We start from the raw sequence: 20,096 nt of genomic DNA, 5'->3' as shown, positions 1-20,096 counted from the left end.
AGAGTAACATTCAATTAGGTCCTAACGTAATCAGGTCGGGGATCAATTGACAAAGCAAGAATCTCTTTATTCTCTTCCCGTTCCAAATTGAATTGAATGTTACTCTTGCTCTTACAGTTGCTGCTGTTGTAGCTGTTGAAGTTTCATAATTAGAAGCAACAGTTACAACAACATCAACAAATTCATCTAGGAAACGGATATTAGGAAACAGAATCACTACTACACTCATTCTGTTTCCAGTTACCACATTTAACAAACTTATGAGCTCTGACTTTCACTCTATAAAAATAAAAGCCCCTTCTCTTTTGTTTTTCACATTTCTCAACAATCAATCAATCATCAATGGAGGAGAAAAAAATTATTGATTACACATTAATTCCGGCAGGATTTGGTATAATGATAGCATATCACATATGGCTATTCCTTCGAGTTGTATACACCCCTTATAAAACTGTTATCGGTGTGAATGCCGTGAACAGGCGTTTCTGGGTTCGGGCTATGATGCAAGATCCATCAAAAAACGGAGTTCTTTCAGTACAAACACTACGGAACAACATAATGGCATCAACCTTTTTGGCGTCAACAGCAATAACTCTGAGCTCGGTAATCGCAGTGCTGATGGGGAATGCTACCAAGGATCGGAGGGCGTGGATGTTTGCGTACGGAGATACAAGTGAGATGGGTTTGTCTGTTAGGTTTTTTTGCATGATGCTATGTTTCCTGGTAGCATTCTTACTTAATGTCCAATCCATAAGGTATTACAATCATGCAAGCATACTCATTAACGTCCCTTTCAATAAAATGTCTCACCGCGGCCACGGCGGAGTATGTGGCCAAATCTGTTAATTGGGGTAGCTATTTTTGGTCCCTAGGTTTGCGTGCCTTCTACTTCTCTTTGCCTCTTTTCTTGTGGATCTTTGGGCCTATTCCTATGTTTGTATGTTGTGTTCTTCTCGTTCTCTCGCTTTACTTCCTTGATGTTGCCTCTCAATGTGACTGGGTTGTTGGCTTTTCCGATGATGATTATGATGACGACCACGACCAACACAACGATCAACAAAATCCAGTCTGATTCTCGTCCCTAAAAGGAGAAAAAACTGCATATTCTTATTCAATTCAATATTAAAGTTGAATTCTTAATACTTGTATATGTATCATCTTCTCTCTCTTTTCTTTTTCTTAGTTGGTGTAAAAATTAATCATGTTTAAGAATCACTATTTGGAATCTAATTACTACTCTTATTCCGTTGTCCGATCGATGTGATGATGAAATATGACTTTGTTCAACAATGGTAAGGCATTGAAGTATATATAGAGAAAATAGTAAGCACCGACTTTGAGATTTCTTTGCTGATTTCAAGCTTATAGCAGTAAAGGCTGAAACTATCTCAAATGCAGGCAGCTTCCTCAATGAGTGGATTGACCTTCCAGCCTTGTGGTCCTTAGCACATTAGATGACTGTACATTAGCAATACAAATGTAGCATGGCATGAAATGAAGTTGAAGTTGACATATAACCCAAATGAAGATGGTATCATATTTTAATCAAGCACAATACTGAAAATGATGAAAGTTGAAGTTACTATGTTTCAATAAGAAGTTTAACTGTGTTTTCAGAGATTCCTTGTCTATGTGTTTCAGTAAGATACTGCCACTAACGTGTTTCAGTAAGAAATACTATCAGTTATTAGTTATTGACTGAAATAGACAAACAGTGTGTTTCAGTAAGAAATACTACCAGTTATTAGTTACTTACTGAAATAGACAAACAGCGTGTTTCAGTAAGAAATACTACCAGTTATTAGTTACTTACTGAAATAGACAAACTGAAACACAATGGTGTAATAATTCACAGACACCACACACAAGTTGCAACTACTAAAAATCAAACATGTTCTCTCTTTTATTTCTTTATATACATGCATAAAAAATAAAAATTCCTATATATTTTTCAAGTATGAACATCCAAAAAATCTGTAATACTCATTTGCATAACAATTAGGGTAACCCAAATTCAAAAGAAAGCATCGTCTTAGTAGAATGCAACCTTTTGTATTCTACAAGGATACTAATATTGTGTTCAAACTTTAATTGGGAGAGTTCTATCTAAAAGGTGTTTGGCGAGCCTCGAACCGAGTAATTTCATTAAATATCTGAAACATTTTCCCCATTTATGTTGACAATGTAAGCTCCATTAGAACAATATAAACCAAGAAAGAGTCTTAAGAGTTTATTGCCTTATCCTTCACCATCCCAAATCTCCATGCTTGGAAGAAGAATGCCATAAGTTTGGAATTCTACCTCAAGGAAGCTGTGCAATTGTATATTACATTGGATGTCTAAAGAGATGCCATAAGTTTTCATCTAAGGTTCTTGAAAATTGATATTTACTGTTATGCATATGCTAAAAGTTGAGCAGAATATGTCTAGTTTCTCTAATAGGAAACTATGACTTTGTTCAACAATGGTAAGGCATGTGACTTTTTAAGAGATGGAAGCTCTCTAGGTAAATCAGTTCTACCTATCCATGATGGGAATTGCATGCTTAAGAAATGACTCTAGTAAACTCGAGGGAATTGCCTTGCGCCAAATCCTGAAATTGGAAAGCTCAATGCATTCTGAGAGTCTGCTCATGAGTTTATAACCTTATCATGAGTTTATAACTCAAGGACTCCCAACTTCTCCTTAATAAGATTCACATCCTCAATGTCTCCCACATTCTGTAGCCCTTCAATCTGAAGCTTCCCTGCTAATTGAGAAAGTTTCTTCAACTCTGATATCTTCAGCCCATCATTCCCTTCTCCCACTATGGACTTGCTCAACATGGGCAAACGACAATTTTAGATAGGTCAAGGGCCAAGTAATGCTTTAAGCTCAAATTCATGTGGTTAATATGTCGTTTTCAGCAAGTTAGACACTATGTAAGTTTAGGAGAGAAGAGAGTACTCAACTGAATCTGAACAAGTCAAAGTTGAACAAAATTCCAGCAAACTTGTCCCATTTTCTTCTTCAACGAGCTAAGCTTTGAGACCATCCAGCACCAGTCGAGCAGCAGTAAGCTCTGTATTCTACCAAGTAAAGCATAAGCTAAAAGGTTAAGAATATGGATGAGGAGCATCATGTCTTAGGATTGCTGCAGCCTCAGTAAGTAATTGACAGAAGTTCAAAAAGCTAATGAAGAATAAAGGAACAAGTTGGATTACTGTATAATCAGAAAAAAGGGTACAGCCAGCATGATTTCTCAATATGCCAGAAAATAAGCTTCACAAAATGGACCCAAATTTGGAAAGCATAAGCTGATGCATACAAATAAGAAACTCAAAAGCAAAATTGGAAAAGTTACAAAAATGTAAATTGTAGACGAGAAGTATAGACAAGGACAGGGCGCGCAGGAGTCATCTTTAAGATCTATTAGCTCTTATGCAGGCCATCAGAAGAGCTCATCGAGCTCGAGTGATGCTTCTGTGGTGCTAAGAACGGTAGGTGGCTGTACTCAATGAGTGGACCGACTTTCCAGGCTTGTTTGAATCCTCATCAATCAATTCTGTCCTCAATGTTAGTTTGCTCCCTTTCTTGTATGGATAGTTGGTATTCTTCGTCAATCATCTGGCTCTTCACTTCGACATATGTGTATCCTCATCAATCTGTACTAAACAAACAAATGTATGACAATAGGGGCTGCTTTTGGATCTGATTCACCCAAATAATTTCAGTAAAGATTAATGAAGATTACATATTTAAATCATAAACCAATAGTATGACAATAGGTCTCTATGAACAACTAATAAAGTTGGCTTTCGATGACTACTTGCCTACAACTTGCTTGATAACAGACTTGAACACTCTCTTTGACTGATCAGGAATGGGAATAAAACAGAGTGTTCACTGACTTTGCCCAAATCCAAAACTTTTATAAGCACAGATTGACGGTTTTCAACAACAACAACAACACAAATTGGCGGCTTTCCTTCAAAATTAATCAAAACCATTCATTTTTTCATCAAAGCAGAAAAACAAAAATGTGTAACTAAATCAATTTGCATCAGCCACAACAGCGTAAACACAACCAATATATCATTTCCTACTTCAGACAGAATAAACAAACAAACAATTTTTAAAGTATCTCCACCTACGAATGAATTCCTCATAGGATAATCATATAACTCATCCTAGACGGAGCTTTCGCAGAAAGAAAAAACAAGGAAAAAAACCTATTCAAATTCAAAAGATTCCGAGAGTAAGACATCTTACAAAAATAGAATAGTTGTAAGAATCTGCATTAACCTTGAAGGAATTCACAATGCATGTTCCAACGTTGCTAAAGACGACGTAAAAGAGTTTTACAAGACCATGGATCCTTTTAATAATTTTGTTCTTTATTTAACAGGTATGAACATTTGACATTACCAATAGACATCCTTACAAATATTATTTAAGCCATATGTATTTACTATTGATATTTATGATCCCAATGCTGTATATCTGTACACGCAGGTTTCAAGCCAACCAAAAAAGCTTCATAAATACTCATTTCAAAAATATAAATAGCAGATTAATCTACTGAATATTCTGAAAAGGCTGTTATCTCAGATTTTCAAGCATTGCAATAAACTTGAGACTCACCAATTTCAACTGAAACAATAGTGATGCTCTTGTGAGACAAGGTTAGTTGCTTTCCGTTGTGGTTATTGCGACATCCTCCCAGAAACTGGATTCACAAACAGATGCTTAGATGCCAAGATAAATAATCAAGATCTGAAATCATGTAATAATAAGCATGAGAAATAAGTATCATAAACTCATTCAGTAGCTTGAAACTAACAGTAGATGCTCAACTATCATGCAAATGATAAGAAAAGTTCAAGCAATTAACAACTGCTTTGTTACCGTAGCAATCCCATATTCTATTTTGACGTTGCAATTTTACAGATTCAATTGATTAGTAAGCTGCTGCCCGTGCAATAAGAGATTACTAATTGCACAACCCATTGAACAAAGTTGTAAAACTTACCAAATCATGCATGTTCTTCACAAAAACTTTCATGTATCACAAAAATCTAGATCCCTAGCATAAACACCCTATGAAGTATAAACTAATCATTTCAAAATGTTATACATTCTTCAAGAAGACATTACCATAAGCTAGCAATAAAAATAAGCATAAACTAATCATTTCAAAATCAATGTCAAAAGTTTCACATAACACATCACACTTCACAATAGGTGGACCAAAATGCAAAGTCACTGCGAAATGCATCTTCTTAGCCCATATATCATAAATACTATCTCAGGTTAAAGTATTTTCCATTTCTCTTTGTAATGACGTATAACCATTAGGTATAACTGGGTGATAAAAAAAATACTATTGAAAACCGTGAATAGAAGTTAGACTCACAAATTATAAATGCTAGTGAAGATTATATAGTCAAAAGCACTTGTGAAAAAGCAATACATAGCTAGTATGCTAGAATCTTGATTCGGACCTCACCAGCAAATCTTCTATTACCAAATGCTTGTTAGCCTCCCATTCAACATCAGTTTTTCATTTTGATTGGCACCCAAAAAGATCGGAAACCAAATCATCAGATACAATTGAAGTTATAATGAGAAAAACCATATGCGTGTAAACAATAGAGAATCATAAAAGAAATTGTTACATTTGAAGGTGATACCAAACAAATTAACTTCATTAAAAAAATGCCTAACAGAAAAGTAACTTCATGTAAGCAAAATCAACAACTAAATATAGGAAAAGGAGAACAATACTTATCTTTTCACATCTTTCAATTCCTCACTGAACTTCACTGCAAGAAGAACACGTGTAAAAGAATCTCGTAACAAAAGGAATTGAAAGCGAGAAAATAGCAAAAGAGTTATAACGAAAAGAAGAAGAAAGAACTCATTTAAGAGATAGCTAATTAACCTTGTTCCTGACAAACCCAAAATTGCACATTCTCCTAATTATTATTAGTTGCAAGACAAAGTTATTATCAATAAAGTCAAATATAATCTATTATTAATAGAGCCATTTCCAGTCCACCACCCAATGCTGCTCTTTATGTAATCACAATTTAATTTCATTTAACATTGCCATAAAAAAAAAATAAGGGATCCAAATGATTATAGAAAATGGTGAGACCTTTTGCTTCCAAGGAAGGGCATCCTATACGTGAGGATTAACAAAGAAGCTTGCCTTTGATGTAGCTATGAACTGTGAATTAGCGTTATGAAACAAAAAAAAAACAATTAATTTACAAATGCAAATCTTAAATCGAATCCCTCTATAAATATAAAATAGGAGAATAAAAGAGATGGAGAAGAATGAAGTGTACCACCAACAGGAAGACTACATTAGATTGCTTTCCAGGAAGACTACATTCTCTATTTTTGTGGTAGTGGTTCAATTGTTCTTTGTAGTTGTATGTGCACTTCTTGAGTTTAAGGTATAAAAGTTATGCCGAACTTTTTTTCCTCTATCAGTGTTAAAGAGCCGAACCGAGATTGGGATTGGTAGATTTGGTATTCTCGAGAGTTGAGCTTCGACCAAACTTTAACTGAGCTTAGTTTTACTGATCTTTGATCAAGCCGATTCACGTATAGAATAGTTAACATTTCTCTATACCATTAATTATACGTTTTGGTGTATTGTTATTGCTCAGTAATGGTAGAGAGAGGAGTGAGAGAGAAATGGTAGAGAGAGAGAGGAGTGAGGGAGAGAAAGGAAAATAGTGAGAGGTGAGCTTAATTAAATATTAAACCTTGCAGGAAAATATTTGGCCTCCACACCAACTTTTTCGCGATTTGCTCCTGTGTGCGAGAGGAGGAGAGGTTGCTGCTGCCGCCGTTCGTCGCTGCCGGTGAGGCGCTGCCGTCGCCGACGGAAGTTGGGGAAGAGAGATAGAGGTAAGTTTTTCATTTCAGGTTTTGATTCTAGGGATTTTGATTAAATTGAATCGATAATGTGATAGTTGGGTCTCTAATTGAATTGATGATATATAGGGGTTTGATTTAATTGAATTGATAATCTGATTGTTTAGGGTTTTAATGAAATTGATAATATGTTAAATTGTAGGGGTTTTGATTAAATTTTGAATTGATAATGTGATGGGGTTTTAATGCAATTGATGATATTTAAGTGTTTTGATTAAATTGAATTGATAATATGTTAAATTTTAGGGTTTCATTAAATTGAATTGATAATGTTATAGGGTTTTAGGGATTTTGATTATAAATTGAATTGGTCAATTGAATTGAATTGAATTGGTGATATTTAGGGATTTTGATTAAATTGAATTGGTGAATTGAGTTCAATAAGTGATATTTAGGGGTTTTAGGGATTTTGATTGAATTGAATTGGTCATGCTTAGGTAATTTTAAATTTTAGCTCATCAATTACTACTGAACAGTGAACAGTGAATATATCAAAAAAATCTAAAACAACTTTTGTATATAAATACATTTGCAGTAGGAATCCAATTCTTGAGTTGTTGTACGAAAAAAAATTCTACATACAATGGAGCCCCCCAGGTTTGAGTCCTGGCTCCGTCACTGACCACCAATAGGATTCCACCAATAGGATTCCTACTTTCTAATTAACATCAGACTTGTCCTCTATCAGCGGTAAAATCAAGCTAAACTGGAATCTTCCAATTCATATTTAAACAACATTAGTCTTGAGAAATAAAAAAAAAGAACTAAATAAACCACAATATCCATTAAATCAAACAAAAAAAATTAACAACCCAAATATGAAAACGACAAAATAAACACATAATATAACATTAATTTCATTACAAATTCTTGAAGAAGGGAGAAAATGGCATACCATGAGAAGGAAGCAGTCCCTGACCACCAGAAGTAAGAGATTAAAAGCGGAGAGAAGAAGAGACAGATTCCTGAATCGAACAATGAAACACAGAGATCGGGGATGAGGATTCCATACGTATATGTAAAAAGAGGGATCTCCGATTTTTGTACACTGTAAAATGCAATTATGAAGATGATGGGGATATCTCAGATTTGTGGCGATTGCACGAAAGGCTTATGAAGAAGATTGATGGTATAGATGTGAGAGATGTGAATGGGGAGTAACTGTTAATTTATTAATTAATACAACATTTATGTGAAGAGGTAACTCTATTTTGTAAATAGATGCCAAGTAAGAGAATGACAAAACAACTCCCTTCAATCTTGTAGCCACGTAAGAAAAAACACCCACCCCTGAAACAATTTCTATACATTCTCTCTACTTCTGTTATTATATATAGTATAGTTTAAGGGTCAATTTGGGCTTGAAAGTTGGTAGACCGGTTCAGTTTAGCGCAAATCGAAATTTAGGTATCAACTCACTTGTAAAGTTGGCAATATTTAATAAATTAGTTCAAATTTGATAAATTTTTAGATATTAAAATCGATAATATTTGGACTAATTTGTTAAATATTTCTAATTTCAGATTTGAATAATAGTTAAACTTTGATTTGAAATAAATTAAAACGGTTTACAAAGTCTAGGGCAAAAATACTCTTAATTCAAGTATTTACTCTAAAAAAGTTGGAAGGGCACGTGTAAGAATGAGCAACGAGGGTTTGTGGAATAAGAAGAATCGTGGGGTGAGTATGCGGGGATTAAAGCAAAGCTAGTATTACGGGTTTTTTATTTATAAATTATATAGAAATTGATTAATAAAAAAATTGAAGAGATTAAAGAAAAAACTAGTACAAAATTTAAAGATCACTACATAAGTTTTTATTTGCTCATTGGATTTGCATATTCAAAATTGATTAATATATGAAAAAGAATTATGCTAAAAACAATTCAAAGTTGATTAATATAAAAAAAAAAAAACATATTTTAAAGAAGCGATTATGGGCAAGCACAAACTGTTGAAGGCGGAACCAACTATTACAAGTTCAAAATTTCTAATAATTTGATATTTCACTTTTATCTCAAAATAATTTCCTTGTCTTGAAATTTTTAGATGTATATTAATTTTAGGGATAAGGTACTAAAATAGACATGATTTTTGGAAAAGTATCAATTTAGACTCCACGTACAAAATAGCACTAATATAGGCCCAACGTTTATACCAATTTAGACTTCGATAATGGAACGTGATACATCATTCATATTATTCCATTAAGTTCTTATTTCTCTTTCTACATACAATTGACAGAACTTAAGAGAATAATATAAATGACGTATCACGTTCCGTTATCGAGATCTATTTTTTTATGTGGAGGTTAAATTGATACTTTCCCAAAAATCATAGAACTATTTTAATACCTTAATTTTACTTCCATCACTCTAACACATGACTTCCATCACTTCATTACACAACTAAAGGAAAACATAACCTCCAGAATTTGACTATTAGTATAGAAGTACATTGAAGAATACAACCGTGGGAGTGGGTTTACATAATATTACACCTATCACTGTCCGATGTAAGATTGGAAGGAAAATGCAATCACATCCCAACCATTTTTTTATATTGAAAACTGAGTTCTATTATACCACATTTGAGCAGCTGTTAAATCTCCCTGAAAACAAAACTTGGGCTTAAAGCATCATTTGATTTGAATCCGACAATTCCCTCACATAAAATAAACATGGTTCAGTTTAGCCCAAATTTTGATTTGGTATCAACTCACTTGTAAAGTTGGCAATATTTAATAAATTAGTTCAAATTTGGATGAACTAATAAGTTCACTTCAAGATGGTATACCATGGTGCATGTTGTTTGCAGATGATATTGTGTTGGTCGATGAGACGAAAGAAGGAGTGGAGAGGAAGTTGGAACGATGGAGACAAACTCTAGAATCTAGAGGCTTTAAGTTGAGCCGAAGTAAGACAGAATATTTGGAGTGTAAGTTTGGCGGCCATATGAGTAGGGAGGCAGGGACAATCACCCTAGATGGGAGAGTTGTTCAGGCCTCGGATTGCTTCCGGTATTTAGGATCTATTATCCAAACGGATGGAGAAGTAGATGGAGATGTTGCTCATAGGATTAAAGCTGGTTGGTCGAAGTGGAAGAATGCTACGGGTTTCCTTTGTGACCCCGGCATGCCTAATAGATTGAAGGGAAAATTCTACCGGACGGCAATTAGACCAGCATTGTTATATGGTACGGAGTGTTGGACAGTGAAACACTGCCACATCCATAAGATGTCGGTGGCGGAGATGCGTATGTTGAGATGGATGTGTGGTCATACGAGAAAGGATCGGGTGCGTAATGAAATAATTAGGACAAAAGTAGGGGTCACATCTATTGAGAATAAAATGAGAGAAAATCGACTAAGGTGGTTTGGCCATGTGAGACGTAGAGCGCTTGATGCGCCGGTTAGGAGAACCGAAGAGTGGCAAGGGATGTAGTGGTGAGGGGTAGGGGAAGACCTAAGCAAACTTGGAGGAGGGTGATCGAGAGTGATATGAGTTTACTGGGAATTGAGGAAAATATGGTACTGGATAGGACGGAGTGGAGGGAGCGAATTTGTGTCGCTGACACGACTTGATTTCACGGTTTTTATATGATGGTTCATGTTAGCCGACCCCGAATCATTTCGGGACTAAGGCTCTGTTGTTGTTGTTGATAAATTTTTAGATATTAAAATCGATAATATTTAGACTATTTGTTAAATATTTCTAATTTCAGATTTGAATAATACTTAAACTTTGATTTGGAATAAATTAAAACGGTTTACAAAGTCTAGGGCAAAAATACTCTTAATTCAAATACTTACCCTAAAAAAGTTGGAAGGGCACATGTAAGCATGAGCAACAAGGGTTTGTCGAATAAGAAGAATCGTGGGGTGAGTATGCGGGGAGTAATGCAAAATGGGTTCAGCTGTGTGGTTTCTGTTTTCTCTTTGCACGGAATACGACGGCGTTTGCTCTTAGTGGGGGCGTTTTGCATGTTAAGCCTTGGGCTTGGCCTCTCCAATCTCTATCAATCTCGCCCCTTTGTTCCTCTGTTGAGGTAATTCCTTTTCCTTTGATTTCCTCTTCTTATTGATTTTGTTTAATTTGTGTTGAAATCGTTGGATTAGATCAAAGTTTAGTAGCCAATCGCACTCGCAAGCTAATACCATCAGAATCAGAATGGAAGGAAGCAGCAACAACGTGCCCATATGTGTATATATATATATAGCGAAAAGAAAGACAGCAGTTATGATTATGTTTGTTTGCAGGAAAGAAATTGGCTGAAAGCATAGTAAAAGAAAAACTAGCAGCATGTGTGAACATAGTGCCAGGTATTTTGTGAGCTTTGAAGTAGGGATAGATTATGTTGTTTGAAATAGTAAAGCATTTGGTGATAAATATATATTGAATTCAGGTATTGAATCAGTGTATGAGTGGGAGGGAAAGGTATGGATGATTTGATTTGATTTGGTTGAATATTAAAAGATATTTTGGAATGTAATTTGTTATGCGAGTGTGTTGCAGATCCAGCGTGATTCAGAGGAATTGCTGATAATCAAGACTAGACAGTCTTTGCTGGAGGCAGTGATAGAGCATGTAAAAGCAAATCATGAATATGAGTATGTATAGAATAGAATAGAATAGTTTATTTATTTATTTATTATTTGATCTATTTTGTTTTTGTTCAGAGTACCGGAAATAATCTCCTTGCCCATAACTGGTGGAAGTATTCCGTATCTGCAATGGCTCAAGAACAGCACCAGGGACGACTAGGGAGGGACTAAGTATTTCCTTTTGATTGCTTGCTATGTGTTTCCTTTTGTAGCAGCTGTAAATTTTCAAAGGGACAAGAGAGTTAGACAATCCTCTTTCTGGGACTAAGTAATCCTCTATTGATAAAGATTGAACACGGTGGAAGCTTTGTATATGATTGTTTAAAGACATGACCTGAAAATTATATTATGATGAGTGAAATTATATTATTAAAATATGTGCAGAGAAAGCTTAAAATGAGAAGCTAAAAAAGGAAAATATCTGGATAGCTGATGTTCATCCCAACACAAAACCTTCATATTCATTATTGACACAAAAATAAGCCTCACAAAACCCGAATTGATGCACAAGGACAGGCCGTTGAACAGGCCATCTGAAGAGCTCATCAAGCTTGAGTGATTCTAAGCACAATAGATGGCTTGTCCTCAATGAGTGGATTGACCTTCCAGTCTTGTTTGAAAGAAGAGCTCATCGAACTCGAGTGATTCTTTTGTGGTCCTTAGCACATTAGATGACTGTACACAGGAAAACTAAAGCAATGCAAATGTAGCATGACATGAAAGAAGTTGAAGTTAACATATAACCCAAATGAAGGTGGTGTCATATTTTAATCAAGCACAAAACTGAAAATGATGAAAGTTGAAGTTACTATGTTTCAATAAGAAGTTTAACTGTGTTTTCACAGATTCCTTATCCATGTGTTTCAGTAAGATATTGCCAGTAATGTGTTTGAATAAGAAATATTACTTGTTATTAGTTATTGACTGAAATAGACAAACACTGTATTTTATTAAGAAATACTACCAGTTATTAGTTATTGACTGAAATAGACAAACTGAAGCACAATGGTGTAATAATTCACAGACACCACACACAAGTTGCAACTACTAAAATGCTCTATATACGTAAATAAAAATAAAAATTCCTATATTTTTTTCAAGTTTGAATGTCCAACAAAATCTGTAATACTCATTTGCAGAACAATTAGAGTAACCAAAATTCAAAAGAAAGCATCGTCTCAGTGAAGTGCAACCTTTTGTATCCTACAAGGATACTAAAATTGTGTTCAAATTTTAATTGGGAGAGTTCTATCTAAAAGGTGTTTGACTAGTTTGAGTCATTTCATCAAATATCTGGAACATTTTCCCCATTTATGTTGACAATGTAAGCTCCACTACAACAAGATAGAGAGTCTTAAGAGTTTATTGCCTTTTCCTTCACCATCCCAAATCTCCATGCTTTATGCTTTGTGTTGTCCCATTCTTTTCATTTGAGTCGGTAAGCAAACAATTCCCAGATTTTAATGCCTGACAGTGTAAGCTCCTACTCTTATTCCGTTTGTCCGATGCGAATGAATTCGCATGACAGCTTGAATATTAATTATGGATCATAGAGGAAAGTAGTGCAGCAGAGATTGGCCTGAATTAAGCATCACATCATAGAAAAAGGATTCAAGTCAGAATGACAGCTAAAACCAAGAAAACCATTTATGTGGACAATGTAAGCTCCATTACAACCAAGAAAGAGTCTTAAGAGTTTATCGCCTTATCCTAAATCTCCATGCTTTATGCTTTGTGTTATTGAAATGGCCTGTTAAGTCCCATTTGAGTAAATAAGCAAACAATTCCCAGATTTTAATGCCTGGAAGAAAGCATCTAAGGAACCTGTGCAAATCTGTGAATATTAGTGATAGATTCATGGAGGATTTGGAATTCTACCTCAAGGAACCTGTGCAATTGCATATTACATTAGATGTCTAAAGAGATGCAATAGTTTTCCTCTCAAATGCACGCAGCTTCTCGTTGAAGTCCAGCACAAGACAACAATCTCATTCACAATCCTATGAATTTAACAAGTGAAAAGGGTAAGATCATACATGTTTCTGCAGGAATAATGTTATTAATAAAGTCTCAGAAATAAGTTATGATCCAAAACAAAGAGCAGAGCAAAATATCTGTTTAGGGCTTTAGTTACCTACTCAAGTGTTGTAGGAAATGATGGGCCCATATTCTCCTTTGTGTTTTGAGCACCAATCTTGTAGACTGATGAGGACACTCATAAATTTCTAAATATTCAAGTGCATGAGGTATATGCTCTCAACAGGAAAGGATTTTTTTTTTTTTTTTGATAATTGAAAGGACTTCAGTTTAGGGCATTCTTGAAGAGAGATGAGGTTTTGGATTCCACATTCTTGAAACCAGAAATTTAAAGATAAGAGAAGTGAGTGTGTGGAGTCCCCACTGTCATTTGCTGACTCAACTTTTTACAATCTTGAATCCAAAATTCAGTTAGCTTCAGAGATAAGAACCCTTCCAGAGACGACATCGCTGCATTTCCTATGCTCGCGAGCCAAAACAGCCAAATGGCTAAAACATATGGATGAGGAGCATCAAGTCTTAGGATTGCTGCAGCCTCAGTAAGTAACTGATAGAAGTTCAAAAAGCTAATGAAGAATAAAGGAACAAGTTGGATTATTGTATTATTAGAAAAAAGGGTACCGTCAACATGATCTCTCAATATGCCAGAAAATAAACTTCACAAAAAAGACACAAATTTGGAAAGCATAACCTGATTGGGTACAACTGCACAAAATGCCCCTAATGCATACAAGCTACAACAAATAAGAAACTTAAAAACAAAATTGGAAAAGTTACAAAAATGTAAATTGTAGACGAGAAGTATTGACAAGGACAGGGCATGCAGTAGTCATCGAGCTCGAATGATGCTTCTGTGGTGATAAGCATGGTAGGTGGCTGTCCTCAATGAGTGGACCGACGTTCCAGGCTTGTTTGAATCCTCTAATTTGCTCCCTTTCTTGTATGGATAGTTGGTATTCTTCGTCAATCATCTGGCTCTTCACTTCAACATATGTGTATCCTCATCAATCTGTACTAAACAGAAAACAAATTTGAAGATTTCAGTAAAGATTAACGGCACGGCTTGTCTACCACCTACGCAAATTACAGAATCCATACAAATTTGAAGATTTTAGATCCAAAATGCAGATATCAATTCCATTAAAATTGATGAAAACTAATTTGTTATAGGTAAATAGAAAACTATAGCTTAATTGTTAATGAAAACATATCTGTAGATCTTACATTTACTCGAGCTAACTTAACATGTTAACGGTGAGTGATTAATTAAGTGAATGTCTGTTTAAACATAAAAGCTTATATGCTGGAAAATTATGTGAATACATTTTCGTGATCAGCAAAGGCAGCCAAGATGACTGGAAAAATCTTACTTTGTGTTGTTTCTGTTAAGTTACATTATTGTTTAATAAATAAGCAAAAAACTGGCAGTTTATAATACCTGGAAGAAAGAAGCTGTTAGAAAAATTATGATTCAGAAGCCAAAGAAAGATGATTCTTCCACACAGTTAGGAAGCAAATTCCAGAAAACAAAGTAGCAATCTCTGAAATTAGTGATAAATTCAAGGAGGCATAAGCTGATAAAAAAAGGATTTCATAAGCTTGAAATGCTGAGACAGCTCCCTAGCACCGTACGGAAGCGATCATACACTAGGTAGCTCTCTCATCAATCCTGTGCAATTCCTTATTACATTAGATATCTAAGGATCTTGAAAATTCATACTCAATGTTTTCTCAAATAAAAAGAACATGCATATGCAAGCACAGGAAGAATTTCATATGCAGCATGAGCTTCTACATTTCTTCCCAACAATTAGCAACAACTGCAGCCTCATCTTTCTGCAAACTAAAAGCAGGCACGAGACGCTTGAAAGAAATTATTTCAACTATAAGTAAAACATAAGGAACATGCAATTAATTCATTGCAGCATGAAGCATTCCTAAATATATAGAATCTCTGCAATGGTAAAGCATTCTTAATCAAATTTGAGGAGTTATACAGTTCCATTGTCCCAAGAGGAAATTATTAACAAATACCAAATTTCAAAATTAAGAGCAGATAAAATATATGAATTAGGGGTTTAGTTACTTACCCAAGTCTTATAGGAAATGATGGGGCCAATTGGTTGAGGACAACTCCAAATTTCTAAATATTCAAGTGCAGGAGGGAGTTCCCACTCTGCCATTGGTTGACTCAGCTTTGTACAGTCTGAGATGTCAAGTTGAGTTAGCTTTGGAGGTTTTGGATACGCCTGGATATGGATTCCACATTCTTGAAACCAAAGATTTCAAGATAGGTTAAAGAAGTTGGAAGCAGTAATCCCTCATTATCTGGAAAGGAAACCATGTCTGTATTTTCTATTCTCAGACATTGAAGGGAAGTGAGATTCTGCATCTGAGTCTGTAGATACCTCAATCTGCAACACTGGTCAATCGTGAAGGAGACAAGAGAGTGATAGGGCAATCCCCATTCCGGAAGCCACTCAAATTCATCACAGTCCACTATTGATAAAGATTGAAGACGATGGAAGCTTTGCATATGATTCGTTAAACACTTGAGTCTTTTACAACTGTAAATTGATAAATACTCAAGAGTGGAAATGTTGGGCAATTCCCAATCAGGAAACGATTCTATTAACACGCCCAGTCAAAAAAGCCAGTTAAGATTGAAAACTTAAAATGAAAAACCAGTTAAGATTGAAAATAAATCAGACCACACTAAACCTTGATTTCCAGTTTCTTGGTTGATTTTGAATATAAATTTAACATTCATTCATAACAAAAGCTCAAAAATATCACATTCATTCATCTCTTACACACAAAATATTAATAATAATAATAAGACGAAACCCTAATTATCACATCAAATTAAAAAATGGAGCCTGAGAAAATTCCTGACGATTTCATGGAGAAAGCAAGAAGCCTTTTCTGTTGTTCAACTTTGGTAAAGATGTTCAAGATTGATAGCAAAAATGGAATTGAATATTGGTATTGCTCTTTCTGTTGCCAGACACAAGAAAGACTCCTTTTCTCGAATCCGATCAGCACTAGTTAGTCGGAGATATTTACTTACATAGCCGGATAAGACAGAATAAGTGAGTCGGAGGCTGTTCTCCAATCAGATATGTTATCACATCAAATTAAGGAGCCGAGCAGCAGAAAGTTAGTTACATTTAATCATCGAGAAAGCAAGAACCGCACTGGAATCCTTTATTCTACGTCGGTTTCTTCTTCTTGAAGATTGATAGGAAAAGTGGAAATGAATGTTGGAATTGCTGTTTATGTTGATGCTGTTGTTGCTGTCGCTGTTGCTTGTAATTATGAAACTGCAACAGCAACACCAGCATCAACAGAAAATGCAAAACCAACAACTAAGCCGTCTCGTCTTATTCGTCTTATTCACTTTCTCCAACAGATAATGTGAATATGGAAAATAGACTAAAATGGAGAACCAAATGGGTTTAAGGAGAAGAAGAAGCAGAGAGTCTGTCGGTTGAAAAACAAAATCAGTATAAATCCCAACCCTATTTGAATTATAAATAAGGAACACGGGTAGCAAAAAAGGGATTTTGATTTTTGATTTTGATTTTTTAGAAAATAATTTGTTTTTTTTATGGAAATAGTTGTATTTTAGATGAACAAATAACAACTACAGCAAACAAACATAAGGAATAAAAATCTTATAAGATACGTAAAGGTACTAAAATGATTACAAATGGTAGAAATAACCATAAAAGGTATTAAAAACATAAAAGAACAAGAAAAAATATACTTCTCATAAATCCAAATCCGTAGAATAGCATCTGCAATCCACTCATCATCATTTAAGTCATTCTGAACAATCAAATGTAAATCAATTCTTTTGTTGCAACTACGTAGATCCATTGATAGACGCACAAGATAAGTCGTTTCCGCTCGTGCTAAATTCAAAAAAGTATAAACGGAAGAATAATAGAAAACTGATACAATTCAAGCGAATAAAGAGATCAGATGAAGTATATGAACACAAACAAAAAAAACAACAATAATAAAAAAAATACACATTAAATCTAACAGAACGGGAGGAGGAAGAAGGAAGACAAACTCCCCTCTTCCTCTTTAAAGTAGATTCACAAAATAAGAAAAATTGTGTATTTGATAAATGAGGGGGTTTTGAGAAAAGAGGAAAAAAGAGAAGAGAAAAATAATTTGTTACTAATGGAAGATTAAGGACCCGTTTGTTTCACATGTTTACTGGATAGCTGTTGCAGTTGATTTTTCTATTAAAAACAGTTGTTACGAATTTTTACCAAACACTTTTGTATCCTTTAGAACTTAAAAAACAAAAAGCAGTTTTAAAAAAATAGAAACAAACACATGCTAAATCTCAATCCTTTATTTTCTAAGGAGGATGCATATTTAATTAACTAGTACGGTTACGTTTTCCTATCTTAGATATGTTTATTGGTTTGGATACACGCCTAGATCCGTCTAATGGATCGAGTTTTGATAACAAATTTTGATATTAGGACCAATTTAGACACGTCAAAACTCGTTTATTTTTACAGCATGTTTTGTTAAAATAGGACAGATCAAACCGACTTGTCTTATTAATATTATTTATTTTTTTCGATATTCGATTACTCGGGTTGAGGCTCGTCAAACACTCATTAGATGAATTTTCTTCTAATTAATATTTGTTGTGTATACTAGTACTCGAAATTAAGATTTCTAATTTAAAGGACTTGATACTATTGACCACTCAAGTCAATCCTAATTGATTATTAATATTATTTATTAAATTTATATATTTATACTTCAAATATTTATTTTTAATTATTAAAAATATATATATTCTTTTTTAGGTTCAGGTTGAGCTTGTCGTTAATTTTTCAGTATGAGCCTACCCTATCTCAAGACCATCTAGATTAACAACGGGTTGAATTGGACTTGATCTAAATATTTATAAACGAGCCGGTTAGGTCTAACCCAAGCCTCACCCATGAACATGTCTACCTAAACCAAAACTTAATTAAAATAAACATACTTAAAACTTATTGTAAACTTTTTTAATATAGCAGACTCATTCACATGTGTTTATACACTTATATATGTATAAGTGTCTACCGTTCTTGTAATTCACTATTGATTTTTTCAATATTTTACTCTTGACCCTTTGTACTTCTTCGGGGTATTCCATATTACTCGTGGGACTCATAAAGAGCGGGGACGAAAATGAAAAAATATCTGAACATTATAATAGAAATTTTTCAAAACTGTCCCGCAAGTATTGATGGTAAAGTGAGAACTGTACCATTCTCCGCTCTTATTTGTCAGATTTAACTCCACTCCAACAGTAATATATTTTAAACCTTCTTCTACGTACGCTAGCATTCCAATTCAAGATCTAATTTGAGCGACTTGATGTCTTTAACCACTCAAGCCAACCTTAATTAGTATTTTGTTCTGGAGTTTGTGTACTATATTTATGTTCCTTTCCTTTTTCAATAGCAAATTAACAATTATTTATGTTGCAATAATTTTGATCTAACAATTATTTATACTAATGCTTCTTTCATTATTGTCATGAGTGACCATTTCTGCTATGAAAAAATGACCAATAAAGATATCCTGACTGACACGATACAATTCAGATGAAAATTATTTTTCTAATATATATATATATATATATATATATATATATATATATATATATATATAATCATATGGAACATGTTGAAACACCTTTCCACAAGATTTTGATTTGACAAAATCATTTAAGTTTAATCCATGATTAAGAGATAATTAAATTTAAGTGCTTTGATTTAATTGTACTAATCCGTTTGTTCAATATTGAGTATAAATATAAATGCAAAAGGAAATAAAAATTAAGACAGGACAAAGTCAGCATGAGAACACAACACAAGCTGAGTGAAGAGCAACTCAGCACAAGAAAAGATAAGTCATCTTCAAAACAACAGCTTAAGAATGAAGCTGATCAAAGAAGCTGAGTGGAACGAAGCTCAACATAAAAGAAGTCTGCTTCAGAACTAGATCTTGCAGAACGAAGCTGACCATGGAAGCTAAGTGAAAAAGAACTCAGTTTGAGATTTGGTGATAATCAAAGATAATGACTATCGAAGTGAAGCTGAGTGATCTTCAGGACAGCATGAACGATCTGTTAGCTAAAAGACAAATCCGACAACTGTCTGCACCAATAATTGAAGCCTTGGAATTACGCAAAAGCCAAATTCCGAGATGCATGGGTTAACTGTTCGTTGCTAAAAGACAAACTGCCGCAAGAAGACAAAGCCTATAGGAAGAAGACAAGCCTGACATCTGAAGAAATCAGAAAACAAGATTGGCCTGCACATTTGAAGCTGACCAGAAGTTTGTCCCCTAAAAGAGCCGTTTTAGATTCAACGGACAAATCAAATTCAAATAATTTTTCCTCAAAATACAACTATAAAAGGACAATCAATCCTCTTGGATCATTGCCGAATCAATACAGAAAATACAAGGGAGAAAGATACAAATTCAAAAGCACTCAA

The 20,096-nt window shown here is 34.4% G+C and overlaps 1 long non-coding RNA gene and 2 pseudogenes across 4 annotated transcripts; 2 read left to right on the top strand and 1 right to left on the bottom strand.

Annotated features, from left to right (window-relative positions):
• Positions 1-342: 342 nt before the first annotated feature.
• On the top strand, positions 343-1,072 carry LOC136222552 (uncharacterized; annotated as a pseudogene).
• A 2,127-nt stretch (positions 1,073-3,199) lies between these two features.
• Positions 3,200-8,072, bottom strand: LOC136221909 (uncharacterized). 4 transcript variants are annotated; one of them, XR_010685365.1, is made up of 5 exons: positions 6,333-8,072; positions 6,140-6,211; positions 5,489-5,804; positions 4,624-4,708; positions 3,200-3,644 (listed from the first exon to the last, which is right to left on the bottom strand). It is a non-coding gene; the product is annotated as an uncharacterized lncRNA (long non-coding RNA). The 4 variants fall into 4 exon arrangements; XR_010685367.1 differs by having other exon boundaries at positions 5,484-5,804; positions 7,826-8,072; XR_010685364.1 differs by having other exon boundaries at positions 7,826-8,072.
• A 2,755-nt stretch (positions 8,073-10,827) lies between these two features.
• On the top strand, positions 10,828-11,813 carry LOC136221908 (protein CutA, chloroplastic-like; annotated as a pseudogene).
• Positions 11,814-20,096: the final 8,283 nt, after the last annotated feature.

Source organism: Euphorbia lathyris, chromosome 3, assembly GCF_963576675.1.
Source record: "Euphorbia lathyris chromosome 3, ddEupLath1.1, whole genome shotgun sequence".
Lineage (NCBI taxonomy): Eukaryota > Viridiplantae > Streptophyta > Magnoliopsida > Malpighiales > Euphorbiaceae > Euphorbia > Euphorbia lathyris.
Note: the sequence above shows the minus strand (reverse complement) of the source record. Positions and strands in the feature narration are given on the sequence as shown.